Source organism: Cynocephalus volans, chromosome 5 (genome assembly GCF_027409185.1).
Source record: "Cynocephalus volans isolate mCynVol1 chromosome 5, mCynVol1.pri, whole genome shotgun sequence".
Classification (NCBI taxonomy): Eukaryota; Metazoa; Chordata; class Mammalia; order Dermoptera; family Cynocephalidae; genus Cynocephalus; species Cynocephalus volans.
The window spans coordinates 110,555,044-110,571,712 of NC_084464.1; the positions used below are offsets into that span (position 1 = coordinate 110,555,044).

General features: G+C 42.2%; 1 pseudogene; it reads right to left on the minus strand.

Annotated features, from left to right (window-relative positions):
• Positions 1–2,617: 2,617 nt before the first annotated feature.
• Positions 2,618–2,859, minus strand: LOC134377753 (oligosaccharyltransferase complex subunit OSTC-like; annotated as a pseudogene).
• Positions 2,860–16,669: the final 13,810 nt, after the last annotated feature.

Below are 16,669 nucleotides of genomic sequence, written 5' to 3' on the forward strand. Positions count from 1 at the left end.
ACACATTTCTTATCTATGTAATCACTTCCCAAAAGGAACTACCTTGATTGAGCTCATCTACCCCTAAACTAATCTCTCTAGCCTTCCCATGATTATGCAGTTCAGTGAATCATAGCTTTTACAGATAAACTTAACTCTTGATTTGGAATTCTAAGAGCTCTAACTAGAGCTAACCTATATATAGACAATAGGGATTTGGAAGAGGTAACAAATGTTAGAGACTGCAGCTTTCTAAGCTATATATTTGACAAGCAAAATACCAGCTTAAATTAGAAGCTTGAAAAATATTTTTATTTTAGCAAAAATGTAAATGTAAAATTTATAAATTCTGGAGAAATTAAAAGATGAAAACTTCTTATAAGTTTGGTCTTAATGTGTTATTTGGTGACTTTTCATCTTACTAGCATAAAAACAAATTTTTTGAAACTGAAATACTTTATTTCAATATGATTTTATAGAGTGTAAAAGCTTAGCTTTATACACTGTACATAGGGAAAAACCCATCTGCTTTTAAAATAAAAATTCCTCAAGATACTTTAGGTTCTTGCTCCATAAAATGAATTTAAAGATAACTTATGTTCTAAGTATAAAATTACTTTATGATTATTGTAAAAATTTTGAAAAAATACAGCAGAGCATATAGAAGAAAATCATTAATAATTCCACCATCCAGATAACCACTGCTCATACTTTCTTCCCTTGACTATGCATATATTTCGGAATTTATTTTTTAGACTTTCACTGTTCTGTTTTAAAGCAATAATCCTTGATGCTGAGGCATGGCTCAATTTTTCATGAGAGGGAAGGAAAAAGAGAAAAGTCAAGAAAGAGAAGAGGGAGGCTTGACTCTTTCCCTGTGACTGCTAATGATGCTTCCACACCTTCCTCTCCCAGAGCCACTCCCCAAATCCTCAAATAAAGTGAAAAAGCTTTTCCAGACCCTAAGAGCGTTATAAGCAAGCCTCCTACTATTCTCTGTGAGGAAAATATCAGCATTCTGTATGTGATGGCTGGGTAATTTCTAGATGTTTGCAATTCTATCACCATCTGTTTCTAGCCTTCTAAGAAATCATGAATATCTTTTAAAAAATAAAAAGGGATCTTTTTAATCACCTAAAAACACGCTTTAGATTCTAACATGAGGATGACCATTATTCTGATCTCCCTGCCATGAAGTAGTTACTCTCGGCAGTCCAGCTCTCTTCATATTTTCACTTTAAGATATTCATGGGAGTTTGGCAAATTTGAGTAAATAACACAGCTTTCCAGGATACCTTGCATCATTATGACCTAGGACCTAAGGCAATTAAGTGTACCCTCCTTTTCCTGTAATTGTGTATGGAAGAGCACGACCTATAGTACCCATAGTAAGCACTAGACTGTGAAAACAGAACAGTCTGTCAGCCTTCTAAGGGGATACTCAGTGTCTCCTTGGACCTCTTTTTACTGAAGTCTCTAAGCATGACATTATTGTGCCTCTTGATTGTGCTATCATTTTAACATGAGAAATTGTAGCTCTGCCTTCAGTTTCCAGCACTTTGGTGAATTAGATACTGTGATGGTTAATTTTATGTGTCAACTTGGCTAGGTTACAGTGCCCATTTGTTTGGTCGAACACCAATCTTGCTGTTGCTGTGAAGTAGACTTTAAATGTCAACCACATCCACTCAGTTGAAGGCCTTAAGAGAAAAGACTGAGGTCTCTCAAAGAGAAAGAAATTCTGCCTCCAGACTGCCTTTAGATTCAAGACTGTAACATCAACTCCTGATGAAATTTCCAGTCTGCTCTACAAATTTTTGACTTAGTCCCTACAATCTCATGGACCAACTCCTAAAAATCTCTCTCTCCATATATGTGTGTGAGAGAGAGAGTGTGTGTGTGTGTGTGTGTGTGTGTGTGTGTGTGTGATAAATAGGATAGACACATATCTCACATATATATCTATCCTATTTATCCTATTTATATCTCCTATAGGTTCTATTTCTCTGAAGAATTCTGACTAATACAGATACTTTGAATGACAATCTCGAGTGAAATAACTAAAATGCTGGATAATTTTTTTTTCAATTAGAAAAATTATTTATTCCTGCTCCTTTCATACATTTTATTGTTCAGGAAACAGTCTTACATACATATCTGAAATAATGTACTATCACACACACTGTTAAAGGCAAAGCACCATAGGTAAAGCGGATCAGTTGTCCAAAGTTCTGTTTATGGGATCTTCTTGCAGATTTTACATTAATTTCTGAAAATCAGAAATATCATCCCCCCAAAATGTAAAGGGGGTTGTAAAAAATAAATCACTTTATTCAATAGTTGTAGAAATGGAGGATATTTCTTTAAGAAGTGAAAAACTAAGAAGAAAATGCCACTCAACATCGTTGGTATGCCAGTATAGGTCAGCAGGAAAAAATACTGTGATAAACTTGTCCCTTTGATTCCAAGAAGAATTTCTAGTCCAAGCTTTGACATGCTTCCTGTGTTTTCACTAGATACTTCTTACTGCTGCTCTTCATTCTTTTCCACATTTCATATTAGAGGATTGGTACGCCCTTTAAAAACTTCATTAACGGGAGCAAATCCAGTATTCATTGATTTCTTCTCAAAAGGCACTCTAACCTACTGGATGGCCCCTGCAGGCTAGGAAAGCTACTGGCCTCTGATGTCCCTGTTCATCAGTCATAGAGCCAACACTTGGAGGTTCAATAATAACATCATAAATTATTCCTCTGGTGATGAGGAAGTAACACACCCCACCAGAGCGTACACCGATGGCATGTGCACGCAGGGTGGCTTCTTCAGCTTCAGGTTGGGACATTCGAGCACTAAGAAGGGGACTCAGTACAGACTTTCCATGTCGGTAGCCACAGGGTTAGCTCTCGGCCTCTGGAAAAAATGTTTTTAAAACATCCTTTTAAATGAATTGCTGAGCTAATAAGACAAAAGGAAGAGATTTTCAGATCCCCAAAAATAAATGAAAGTGAGCTCTCCGTTTACCAAGTAGTGTTATAACACCAAGGTAAATGGGTTTTTTTAATTTTTAATTTTTATTTATTTTATTTACTGAATCAAAATTGATTATACATATTTTTGAGGTTCAACATTGACATGTCTTGATCAAATCAATATTACTAGCATATATATTGTTACAAATCGTAATTATTCTTTATGCCCCTTGTCTCCCCTTCCCCCACTCCTTCCCCCCTCCATCCTCTAGTTACCCTAGATTTCTTCTCTTCTTCTGAAAGAATAATGGTTACTCTGTTAATTTGTTGCCTAGATGATCTGTCCAATGCTGAGAGGTGTGATCAGGTCCCCCAGTATCATCACAGAGCAGATGCTTCTGTCGCTCTGAAATGGGCTTTGCAGAGAGAGACATGACTCTTTTGTGTGAATGCACTCCAGTGGCTGGTAGACCATCTGTGTGGTGGTTGTGGCATCTAGCCACTTTCGTGGCAGCCATGGTTATGTGGTGGCTGTGGTGGGCCACCCACACGGAGGTGACGTTTTTGGCTTGCTCCTTGGCGCCGTTGGTGTGCCTTTTTGTGGGATGTGTCTGGTCCCCTTCTCCATACCTCTGGTCCCCAGGCAGGCCCTGAGGCACTGGCGCAGTGTGCCTGGTTGTAGGAAGGTGGTCCAATCCCCTTCTCCATGCCCCGGGTCCCCAGATGGGCCCCGAGGTGCTGGCATGGTGTGTCTGGTTGTGGGAGGGGGATCCAGTCCCCGGCTCCATATCTCGGGTCACCGGGTGAGCCCCAAGGTGCTGGCACAGTGTGCCTGGTTGTGGGAAGAGGGTCCGGTCCCCAGCTCCATACCTCAGGTCACTGAGTAGGCCCCAAGGTGCTGGCATAGCATGCCTGGTTGTAGAAGGGGGGTCCGATCCCCTCTCCATGACTCAGGTTCCTGGATGGGCCCCAAGACACTGGTGTGCTGTGCCTGGATGTGGGAGTGGGGTCTGGTCCCTGACTCCAAGCCCCCGGTTCACAGGCAGGCCCCAAGGCACTGGTAGTGTGCCTGGACCAGAACTTATTTTTTGTCCTTTGCTTATTTCCAAAATGGGGGAACCTCCTGTGGGAACCAGTACTTGAACTATGTGGTTGAGCTAAATTGCTACTTTGCTGCTGATTCCCTAGGGAAGGCTTTTGGTGCTGCTCAGCATTTAATGGTTGACCTTATAGGTACTTCTGGCTCTCCAGACACCCGGTGCACCTGGGTTGTGTAGAAACTCTGATCTGGGCCTGAGTTTTTTCATTAAACTGCACCCCATGCAATTCTGCATTCCCGACCAGTCTCCTCTGAGTGGTCCTGCGCTGAATGGGAGGCAGACCGGCTGTCCTTGCTGTGTCCCAGTGTTCTCCCAGTGGGCCCGTCTCCCCCACAGCCCGTGCTCCAAACACTTCCCATGGGACGGGTCCTGCGCTGGTCCCTTGCGATGACTCACTGCCCTCTGAATGGCTCCCTTTCTTCAGTTGTTCTGGCTCCTCACTCCTGCGTGGGTCCATGGGAACCCTATTAGTGGTCTTGCTGTCCTGGGGGCTGCCAAGGCCCTCTTCTCCCCTGCTGCCTCCAAGTAACTCCATCTGAAGGGCACAGCTGTGGCTTCTGTTGGCTCCTGCTCCATGCGCTCATCAGCTTGAGCCTTAAAGCAGCCACAGCCTGAAACACTCTGAGCAGTTTTTTCTTTCTCTCATTGTGGTTTCTCCCACCTTCATGAACTCCGTAGGTCTCTCCTCCTCTTCCTCTGAGCTCCAGCCGCCCCAGATTGTCTGATCTTACATTTTTATAGTTGTAAATTGGTTGATTTGTGGGAGAGAGTGACACTGGGAACTGTCTATTCCATCATCTTGACTGGAACCTGTAAATGGTTTAGATCCCTGTACAGGCCAGCCACGAAAAAATAAATAAATAGATAGATAGATGATAGATAGATAGATAGATAGATAGATAGATAGATAGATAGATAGATAGATAGATAGATAGACAGATAAAATGAAAGCAAGAAGCCTGGTAGGTAAGCAAGTTCTTTTTTTTTTTTTTTTTTTTTTTTTTTTTTTTGGTAAGCAAGTTCTAAAGCCAGCTTTCATCCTGAGAGTTTTTATCAGACTCTGTAGACATTGAATCTCAACTCTGAGATCATGCTAAGGGATTACCCAAGGTGGGGGACCTTTTTAGGAGAATCCTTGGATAAAGCTGGAACAACAAAGGGCTACATCCTCAGTATAAAGATAAATAAAAATAAGTAACTTTGGCCTTGATGAGGGGGTTCTATAACAAAGACATTTTTCTATCTTGATGTTGATGTTGGGAGGAGAGGGAAAAAAATCTCCCCTAAGAATGTGAAACCATAACTAGATCTCACACAAATTTTCTATCTGGATTCATACCATCTATGTTATCTAGAAAAAATTTTACCCTAATAATAGGGTATTTCAATATAAAAGGATCCCAAGTTAGTAGTACAACCAGGTGATTTGACCAAAAAGAGCAAATGCAAATCTTTTCTGCACAAGTTCATCTTCAACCCTGGCCTCTAAGAATCCCCAGATAAAGTGCCAAGACAAATGAGAAGCTCACAGAAGACAAACTTCTCAAAATCTAGGAGAAAACATGGCACCATTAAGTGAACTAAAAGAAGCAAGCAACGGACAACAAAAGCAGTCCCTCAAGGATATCAAATATTGACATTATTACTTACCAAATACAAATTCATATGCTTAATGAAATAAAAGAGGAGCTTGAAAATATTAGCAAGGGATAAGAGAATGAGGTGAAAGGACGAGTCGACACCAGTTGACGATCCACCGATCCACCAGAGAGAGCTTGTTTATTAGGCGGCACACACACATATATATAGGGCTTTAAGGGAAAGCTGATTGGTTTAAAATACAATCCCTATTTAGCATACCGCATGGGGCTTGGGGGGGAGCTGATTGGCGTGGAATTCACACCGGCGGGAAGGAGAATGCGGAAGAGAAGGGAAACCAGCACCATGATGGGGTGCGGCCGAGAAGGGCTTATGTGATCAGGGTGTGATCCCTTGGGGCATTTGGGTTCTTACAAAAGGAACACCCAAGCAGATCTGAAATGGAACCAAACAGTACTTCAGGAAATGAAAAATAAAATGATTCATTTTTTAAATGGGGGAAGGGAGGCATTTAAACAGCTGTTTAGGCCAGGTAGAGAAGAGAATTGGTGAAGTGGAAAATAAATTCAAAAGACATTATCCAGAATACAGTCCAGAAACAGAGATGGAAAATATGAAAAACATGTTAAGAGTTATAATTTCTAGTCAGAGTTTATGAAGGAGATAATAGAGTAAGGAAGGAGACAATTTCTTTATTTTATTTTATTTTATTTTTATTGAATCATAATTGATTATACATATTTTGGGATTCAATGCTGACATATGTTGATCAAATCGATATTATTAGTATGTATATTATTACAAATTGTACTTATTCTTTATGCCCCTTGCCCAGTCTCTCTCGATCCCCTTCTCCCTCCCCCCTCCCACCTCTGATAACCCTAGATTTCTTCTCTCCCTCTGAAATAATAATGGTTACTCTGTTCATTTGTTGCCTAGATGATCTGTCTAGTGCTGAGAAGTGTGTTCAAGTCTCCCACTCTTATCATAGAGCAGATGCTTCTTCTGTCACTCTGGAATGGGCTTTGTGGAGAGAGATGTCCTCTTCTTTTCTTTGGTCTCTGCTGGTGACTCTCCTCGTGTCAATGCACTCCAGTGGCTGGTGGACCATCTGCTTGGTGGGTGTGGCGTCTAGCCACTTTCACGGGAGCTGTGGTTACTGTGGTGGCTGTGGTGGGCCACCCACATGGATGTGATGTTTTTGGCATGCTTCTTGGCACTGGCAGTATGCCTGGTTGTGGGGGGGAGGGGTCCGGTCCCTGGCTCCATGACCCGGGCCCCCAGGCAGGGCCTGAAAGGAGGCAATTTCAAATGAGATAATAATTGAGAATTTTCCAAAGTTGTTGAGGACACCCATCCTCAGATCCAAAAAGCCAAGTGCATCCCAAGCAGGATAAACAAAGAGAAATCCACATGTACAGCTATTATTGTAAAACCAAAATGAAACAAAACAAAAAACTCCAATACAGGGGAAAAAAAAAACCCTTAAAAGTAGAGAGGAAAGACAGATGACCTCGGAAGGTGCAGCCTTAGACTGAATACTAACTTTTCGACAGCAACAATAACAGCAAGACAGTGAAATCATATCATCAACATGCTGAGAGAAATAACTATTAATCTAGAACTATATTCTCAGTCTTTCAAGAATGAGGATAAGGGTTGGCAGATTAGCGCAGTTAGATAGAGTGCCACCTTGTAACACCAAGATCAAGAGTTTGGGTCTCTGAACTGGCCAGCTGCCACAAAAAAAAAAAAAAAAAAAAAAAAAAAGAATGAGGGTAAGATATAGATATTTTCAGTTAGCCAAAAATTAAGAAGACTTTAGCACCGGCAGACTCTCACTAAAGAAAATGATAAAGGATGTACTTCAGAAAGAAGGAATAGAAACCTTTCTGGATGGAAGGTTTAAAATAAAAAAGAATAATTATCAAAGATATAGGCAAATATGTGGGTAAATCTAAATAAAATAAATTTTGATTGTATGAAGAATAATACTATCTAATTAGTGGGGGAAAGGGATTAAGCTAGAACTGGATCCCAGAACTAGAAAAAGATGATACTATATAAAGATTTTTAAGGTTCTCATATCGTTCAGGAGGAGGAAAGATACTGATCAACTTTGTTAACCGAAAATAATAAAATAGGTAACCACTAAAAGAAGACACACATAAAGAGCATAACTTCCTTGTTCTAGTGTTCCCCCCTTCTCACTATTGCACTTGATTAGTCTTAAAAAAGAGAGAGAGAGAATATAACCTTCAGGGCCGGCCTCTGGACTCACTTGGGAGAGTGTGGTGCTGATAACACCAAGGCCATGGGTTCAGATCCCTATATAGGGATGGCCACTTGGCTCACTTGGGAGAGCTGGTGCTGACAGCACCAAGCCAAGGGTTAAGATCCCCTTACCAGTCATCTTTAAAAAAAAAAAAAAGAAAGAATATAACCTTCAAATAGGAACAGGGTGAAATTGAACTGCGAGGGGGAAAAATTTTCAATCAATGCAAAAGAAGGCAAAAAGAAAGGGACAAAAAATAGAAATAAAAATCACCAAAAAGATGATAGTAGTAAATTTTTTAAAAAGGAAAAAAAGAAATTTTTTAAAAAGAAAAAAGATGGTAGTAATAAATCCAAGAATATCAGTACTTACAAAAATATAAATGTACTAAAGACTCCAGTTAAATGACAGATTGTCAGATTAAATGTTTTAAAACCAGCTATATACTGTTTACAAAAGACTTTTAAAACATGAAGCCATAGAAATGTTGAAAGTCAAAGGATGAAAAACCAAATATTAATAGAAGAAAGATGGCAGGGCTACATGAACATTTTTAAGATAGACTATGACCAAAGCATTACTAGCAATAAAAAAGATTTCTACCTAATTCACCTAGAAAATATACCAATTCTATACACTTATATGCACCCCAAATCATATGCTTCCCCTTAATATTAGAGAAAATGCAAAGTTACTGCCATCACCAAGTGTTATTCAATATTGTACTTAAAGTCCTAGCCTGTATAGTGTGACAAAAACAGAAAATAAACTAAAGGTTAAAGGATTAAAAAGAAAGATAAAACTGTGATATTTGCACATGATATTATGGGCCACAAAAAGCACAAAAGAAACTACAGGTAAATTATTAGAATTAATAAAAGGGTTTTTCAACCAATATACATTTTCATTCAGCAAAAACAATAAGAAAAAATAACTTTAAAAGGAATGTCATTATAATAGCAAAAATATGTAATAAATCTAGGTATAAATCTAACAAAACTTGTTTTGTATAAGTTGTAAAGTCGATTTCTGTTGCTTACAACAAAATACCTGGAACTGGGTAATTTGTAAAGAAGTAATATTTATTGCTTACAGTTTTGGAGGCCGGGAAGCCCAAACTCCAGGGAATACATCTGGTGAGGGTCTTATTTGGTGGTGACTTCAGCAATGCAGGGTATCACACTGTGAGAAAGGCAGAAGCAAGACAGAGCTAACCTTCTCACTGGCTCTCCTTTTCAAGCTTTCAGAACCACACCCATGGCTACTATTAAACATCAATGGATTAATCCATTTACTAGGGCATGGTCTTCAAAATCTAATCACCTCTTCAAGGTCCTACCCTTCAATTACCATAATAGGATTTCCCACCCTCAACAGTCACAGTAGGGATTAAGCTTCAGTTAGTTTGGGGGAACATTCAATCCATAGCAGTTGTGCACCTCCTTATAAAGAAAAATCATACCTTATTAAAAAAACATTAAAGATTGACAAGTGAATGGAGAAATATCAAGTTGATAGCAGGAAGCTTTAGTAGCATGAAGATGTCAATTCTCCCCATAGTGATTAAATCCAGTTCCAATGAAAAGCCCAACAATATTTTTTCATGGAACTTGACTAGCTAATTCTAAAATTGAAATGGGGACTTGACTTGCCCCTTCCAGTCAAGATGGCAGAATAGATGGTTCCCAGCATCATTCCCACAAATCAACCAATTTACAACTATTAGAAAGCAATGACAGCCAAGCTGGGGCCGCTAGAGCTCAGGGGTAGAGGAGTAGAGACCTATGGAGGGCATGAAGGCAGGAGAAGCCATGATGAGCAAAAGAAAAGGTTACTTTTTCCATTTTGAATCCTAGCTGCTTCAAGTCTGGAGCTGCTGAGCACACAGAGCAAGAGCTGGCAAAAGCCACAGCTGTGCTCTTCCAATGAAGTTACTTGGAGGCGACAGGGGAGAAGAGGTCCTTGGTGGCCCCCAGGCCAGCAAGATCACTAATAGGGTTCCCATGGACCCACATAGGAGCGGGGAGCCACAACAACTGAAAAAAGGAGCCACTCAGAGGCTGGTGAGTCATCACAAGGGACCTGTGCATGGTCTGCCCCATGGGAAGTGTTTGGAGTGTGAGAGGTAGGGAATGGACCCACCAGGGGAACATTGGGCCACAGCATGGAAAGTTAGTCCCAATCAGAGCAGGACCACTCAGTGGAGACTGGTCAGGAATACAGATCTGCAGGGGGAGCAGTTTGCTGAAAAGACTCAGGCTCAGACCAAAGTTTCTACACAACCCAGGGGCACTGGATCTCACGAGACCCAGAAGTACCTACAAAGTCAACCACTAAAACCTGAGCTGCACAAAAAGCCTTCCCCAGGGAATCAGCAGCAGAGCTGCAATTTAGCTCAACTACAGGGCTCAAGTGCTGGTCCCCACAGGAAGTTCCCCCAGTTTAGAAGTAAGCAAAGGACAACAAATTATTTCCAGTGCAGAGTTTAACAAGTGGAAACAGCGAATAATCCAACACAGAATTGAAAGAAAAACAAAATACCCACAGACCAGAGACAAAGTTTGATATTAACTAGTAAAGGACTCACTTCAGCAAAGAACACCTATAAAACCTGAAAGGACTGGAAGCCCCCTGGGCCTACAAGGCAGGGAGCAGGGAGAGCCAGGGGCCTCAGCCATGTCCCCCAACACCCACAACCAGCCCAGTGATGACCACCAAGCCACTGCAGGAAACACCCTGGGCTCCTGAGCTGGGGCAGTGAGGGGCTGAGGGCTCCAGCCACACACCCCTGACATCTGCTTTCAGCTCAGTAATGACCAAGCCTCCCTAGACGCCACAACCACCATGCAGATGGCCCTCCAGCCACTCGAGTGCATGGACACAAGGACAGTCACCAGCAGAGACCAAAGAAAAGAAGAGGATGTCTCTCTCCACAAAGCCCACTCCAGAGTGACAGAAGAAGCATCTACTCTACAGTGATAGTGGGGGACCTGAGCACACCTCTCTCAGCACTGGACAGATCACCTAGGCAACAAATCAACAGAGTAACCATTACTCTTTCAGAGGGAGAGAAGAAAGCTAGGCTTATCAGAGGTGGGAGGGGAGAGGGAGATGAGGATGGGGAGAGGTTAGATAAGGGGCAGAAAGAATAAATATGATTTGTAATAACGTATATGCTAATAATATTGATTTGATCAACATACGTCAATATTGAACTCCCAAAATATGTATAATCGATTATGATTCAATAAATAAATAAAATTGAAATGGAACAGCAAAAGTTCAAAAATAACCAAGTCTCCCTAAGAACAAAAACAAGGTAAGGAGAATTTCCCTCCCAGATATCAAGACTTACTATATAAGCTACAGTAAGTAAGACAGTGGGATATTGGCATAGGAATATGATAGAGAACCTGTAAACAAACCAATGAATATGTACAGACTTGGTTTTATAACAGAGTGGGTACTAGAGATAAAGTAAAGATCAATCAGTGGTACTAGAAAAATTTATTAAGTAATTGTAAAAAAAAAACTGAATTGGAACCTTACTTTTACATCATACACAAAAATCAATTCTAGTTGAACTGAAGACTTAGATGTAGGAGGTAAGACTAAACCTTTAAAAAAACAATTTAGGAGAATACCATTACAATCTTACAATAGGTAAGGGTTTCTAAAACAAGACCAAAAATAGCAACTCATGAAGGAAAATGTTGATAAATTCTACCACATAAAACTAAAACTTTGATTCATCAAAAGACATTTGAAACAGAGGAGACAATTACTAAATGGGGGCAGGCTGATAGTTGCCATATGTATAATTGAGACAAAGGATTAGTATCCAAAATAGATTTTTTAAAGCGCCAATGAATCAAAGGGAAAAAACAACCTAATAGGAAAATGTGCAAAAGTCACAAACAGGTATTTCATAAAAAAGAAAATGCAAATGGCCCACAGACACCTGAAAAATGCTCAGCCCTATTAGTAATCAGAGAAATGTAAATTAAAACCACAAAGAGATATTTCTCCCATCTGAATAACAATTTTAAAATAAGTCAAGAATAAGTGTTGACAAGGGTGGGGAGTACAATAACTCACTGCCTCCTGGTAGGAGTGTGAATTATTACAACCATTTGGGGTAATATTTGATAGCACTTGACAAAAATGAGTAAGAAAGGCAATTCTTCTCCTGGGTTTATATGCCAGAGATACTCTTGCATCTGTATACCAGGAGGCATGCACTAAAGATGCTCAGAGCAGCACTGTTCGTAATTGCAAAAGAGATAGAGAAAGGAAGAACCCAAATGTGCCTTCATAATAGTGGGGATTAATCACTTGTGTCCTGTTCCCACAGTGGAATACTATACAACAATGAGAATGAAGAAACCACATTGTGTGAATATACCACAATTAATTTAATACCAACATTAAACATACTGTTGGGAGAAAAAACAAATCACTGAAGACTATATAATGTATGCTTCTGTTTATATGCAGTTCAAAAAGAAAGCAAAACTTCACACTGTTTTAGGGATACATACAAAAGCAGTAAAATTATTTTAAAAAGCAAACAAACGAATAAAACACAATTTTGGGTGGTGATTACCTCTGGTGTGTGTTGGTGGGGAGGGAAGATTCCATCTGCCTTGGGTTGAATGTCCCCCCAAAACTTAGTCTGAACTGTGACAGTGTAAAGAGGGTGAGAAGTCCTATTATGGTAATTGAAGGGCAGGGCCTTGAAGAAGTGATTAGATTGTAGTACTGTGCCATAGTGAATGGATTAATAATGGTGGTCGGGGATGCAGTTCTGAGGGCTTTAAAAAAAGAGAACATGAGAAAAGAGCATCTCTCTCTCTCTGCTCCACCATTTTCTGCCATGTGAGACTCCTGCATTGCTGTACAGTCACCACCAAAGAAGACCCGCACCAGGTGTGTTCCCTGGACTTTGTTTGGATTTCCCAGCCTCGGAAACTGTTAAGTAATAAATTTCACTTTCTTACAAAGTACCCAGTTCCAGGTACTTTGTTATAAGCAACATAAACAGACTAATACACCATCCAAGAGGACACAAAGAGGTCTTCTTACTGTTACTAAGATTCTATTCTTTTAACGTAGCTGCTAGGATGTGAGTATTCATTTTATTTCATTCTTTTGATTGTACAGATACACTCATGCAGTATTTTATATGTATGATACATTTGACAATCAATTGTTCAGTGTTTGTTATTTCTGGGATTGTGGCCAGACACTGAGACTCAGCCTATGTCTTCTCTACTTTTCCTGCTGAAGGAAAAGCCAGTAGAAAATCTAGTCTCTTAATGATTTAAATCTAGTCGACCTCTGGATTGAGTGCCTTCTTTTTGGCTCATGACTAATATTCTAGATCTAGTGCTATATGTGCCCCTGCTCTGCCATTATCAGAAGTCAGATTTCTGTATTTTTCTGGCAACCTAAGCCTGGGAGTACCAAGATCATCATACTCCCTTTCCAGCAGTGTTTGCTCAGCCTGCAAGTGTAAGAGAAAAAAAAAATAGTTTAGTTATAATCAGATCTCCAGGAGTTTCTTTCCTTTAATGATGTCCACTTCAAGAAAATCTAAAATAAGTCTTCTTTCTAAAAGACAGAGAGTAATATTCAAGGCCTTGAAAGTCAACTAGAGTGAGTGATTGAAAGGCCTGATACTAGGATGTCACTCACCCCTTTCATGTATAGACCTTATCAAAATCACCCAGGGTCCCCTCTCTGAAGACCTTCATGTGTAAAACAGAAATAATATGCAATTGTGCTGGGTATTCTTAGAAGCTGTGGTCATAAGCTTTCTATTAATAGACAATAGAGACTGTCATCAATTCTGTCTAAACCTACATATTCCTTCAATTTGGAAGTTTCTTCGGTGATTCGTACTTTATTTTTTTTTTCTTCCTATTAATGCAAAATCTGTCTTTACACCTTTACACAACTTTTGCTGGCATGGACACACTCAGCATTGTCACACTTGCCAATAAAGGTCAAATGCTTTATTATTTCTTGGCACGCTTTAATAACTTTCATAACAAGCTAACGTTCCTGTCATTTATTTGGTTTGAACTTGCAAAGCCATCACTAAAAGAAAGCGTAATGAGAATTGGTGGAAGAAAAATGTTGATTCCCAAGTTTATCTTTTGGGAATTCAAAATACACAATAGAGCAACAGCTGTTCTAGATTTCCATCTGAGATTAACAGATAAGTTATTATTGCAATTCAAAGTTGTGACATCTTTAGATAAATATTTGCCCTTGATTTTCACAGCCTTTGATTCAACAGAAATCTGGAAAAGCTCACAGTCTGGCACACAGAAGATCATCAGAAATTTACAGCTTTAAAACGTGGTTGAAAAGGAGTCCAGGTTGGATTCTGCCAGCGGGTCTGTCTCCTGCTGTCGCTTCCCGGCTATCTATGCCTAGGTCTCTGCCTCCAGCCCTGATTCCTTTCCCCAGATTTGCTTCACTCCTCTCACTGAGCCTTCGTAGATTCAGTGCCTGGCATCAGAGCTCCCCTCTCACTGTGCCCACACAGAGGGGTGCCAAAACACTAGCCAGATGCCTTTGGAGGGACTCCACACTACAGCCTGGCTATTGAAGATGTCAACACTTCCATAAAGTCACTTCACCAGCTGTAGAGCACACAAGTGCCTACAGATCCAAGAGCAGGAGCCCCTCCTCTTCCCCAAAAGAAACACCTGGGATAAACATCTTGCAATACCATCTGTTAGCACATGGCTTAAGCCCTCCACCCAACATATGACTGCCCTTACACCAGCACATGGTCCCTCTTCCCTGTCCACTCACTTTGGAAGCCAGTCCTCCCCGAAGAATGTACCGCCCATAAGGACTGGGGTGTCTTGTATGCAACCACTGCCAACCCAGTTTACAGCAGAGGCTTGTGGGCTGGGGAATGCGTGGATTGTTATTGTGAAAGGAATTTCCCGCTCCTCTCAGTGTCAGTTGAAGAGCCCTCTGCATTCCTTCTCCTATTTTGAGAGGAGAGAAAAAGAGATGAACTCCCGTCCCTCCCTACGTGGTGTTTAGACCGGTGACAACGTTAATCCTACCATTTGTCTTTATGTTTTCGTATTTTTGAAAATCACTGCCGCTTCCCCAATGACAGGGTTAATACAAAGTACTTAAATATCTTTTTAAAAAATGTGTTACACCGGCAAGTCCATCTCATTTTAAGAGGCATGGCGACACCCCGCCCCTCCCCCCAAGCTGGCATCGCCCCCCTCACCTGCTGACTGATTGATAACTCTGCGGTCGCTGCTCGCCTGTACATGAAAGGCAAACTCGCTTTTGTCCCCCTCCTACGGGGAACGTAGTAGCTGCTCAATAACTACGTGATGAATGGTCGCGCCTCCCGAGGTCTAGGACACCAAGGCGGCCTTTCTTTCCCTTCCTCCTCCATCACCTTCCTGGGCTCCCCCCAGGCCGGGACCCCCAGCCCTCACCTCGGTCCTTGCCGTCACCCCGTCCCCGTCTCTCTGCGGCTACCAGGCCTCGGGCTGGGATCTAAGCTCCTGCCCGTAGGTGCGGCCGGCCGGCCGGGTGCGACCAGCGTCGGAGGGGGAAGCGGGGCCACACCCACGCGCCTTCTCCCTTCAGCCCCTTAACCACCCCCCACCCCACGCAGCAAGAGTGAGGCGAAGGCGCGGGCGGAGAGTCTTGGCCGCGGCCCCCTCCCCCGCCTTATAAAAAAGAAATTGACTTTTGTTTGGAGTTTGTGAAAAGTGGGGCTCGGGGCCCAGTCAATGGGGCGCCCCGCGGCGCGGGCTGAGTGGAGCTAGCGCGAACCGCTCAGCCGCGGCCCCAATTAATCCGCCCTTTGTGCGGCCCGCCCGGCCGCCCCCGCCGCCGCAGCACCAGCGGCCCATTGTTCGGCCCCGCCGGGCCGCGGGATTTACCCTTTTCAAACAGCCGGTTTTGTCCAGGGCAGTTCGAGCGGAAGTTTCTCACTGACAATTTGCCCCAAATAGATAGATTTGTCAGAAGCGACCTTCGGGAAGGAAGCAAAAAGCCACCGGCCTGAAGGTTGGGCCCGAGACGGGGACCGGGCGTCCCTCCCGCGGCCGCGCCGCCCTCCGCGCCCCCGGCCCCGCGGCCCGTAGCCCCGCGGAGGCCCCTGAGCCCCGGCACCCGCCGAGCCGGACTCTCTGCGGACCTGACCTCTGTTTTACCCATCTGTGAAATGGAGCGGCTCGGCGCTCGCAAGCCGTGAGTCCAGAGCTGTCGCTCAGCGAGCGTGGACAACGTTCAATTCCCTTCTCTCGCACCAATCCCTTTTTAAAAACTGCCCGCAAGAAACCTAGCGAGGCCTCCCGACGGTGTGAAACAGCCTTGAAGGTGGGTCAGGGTGACACGTCCCGGACTGTGCACGTGCTGTTTCTCTTCTGCCCTCCGGCTCCTTCTTAACAAAGATGTCAACCGTGCTAAATCACAGGTGGTGCCTTTGTAAGACTGGCTATTGTCCCCTCATAAGTCAAGATATAAAACGCTTTGTCCTGAATGGCCCATGACCTGGAGCTCTCAACTTGGGAGTCAGCCTGCTAGGCTTTCTTCCCCACCCTCCAGAGCCACGCTTCTCTCAAATGACCTCACTTAATAAGCAAAATTTAAATGGGGGGAAAAAACCCAACACGCTGTTAATGAAAAGAATAGTTACTGATTTCTTCACACTTAATGGCAAGTATGAATCTTTTAAAATACAGTCTCAT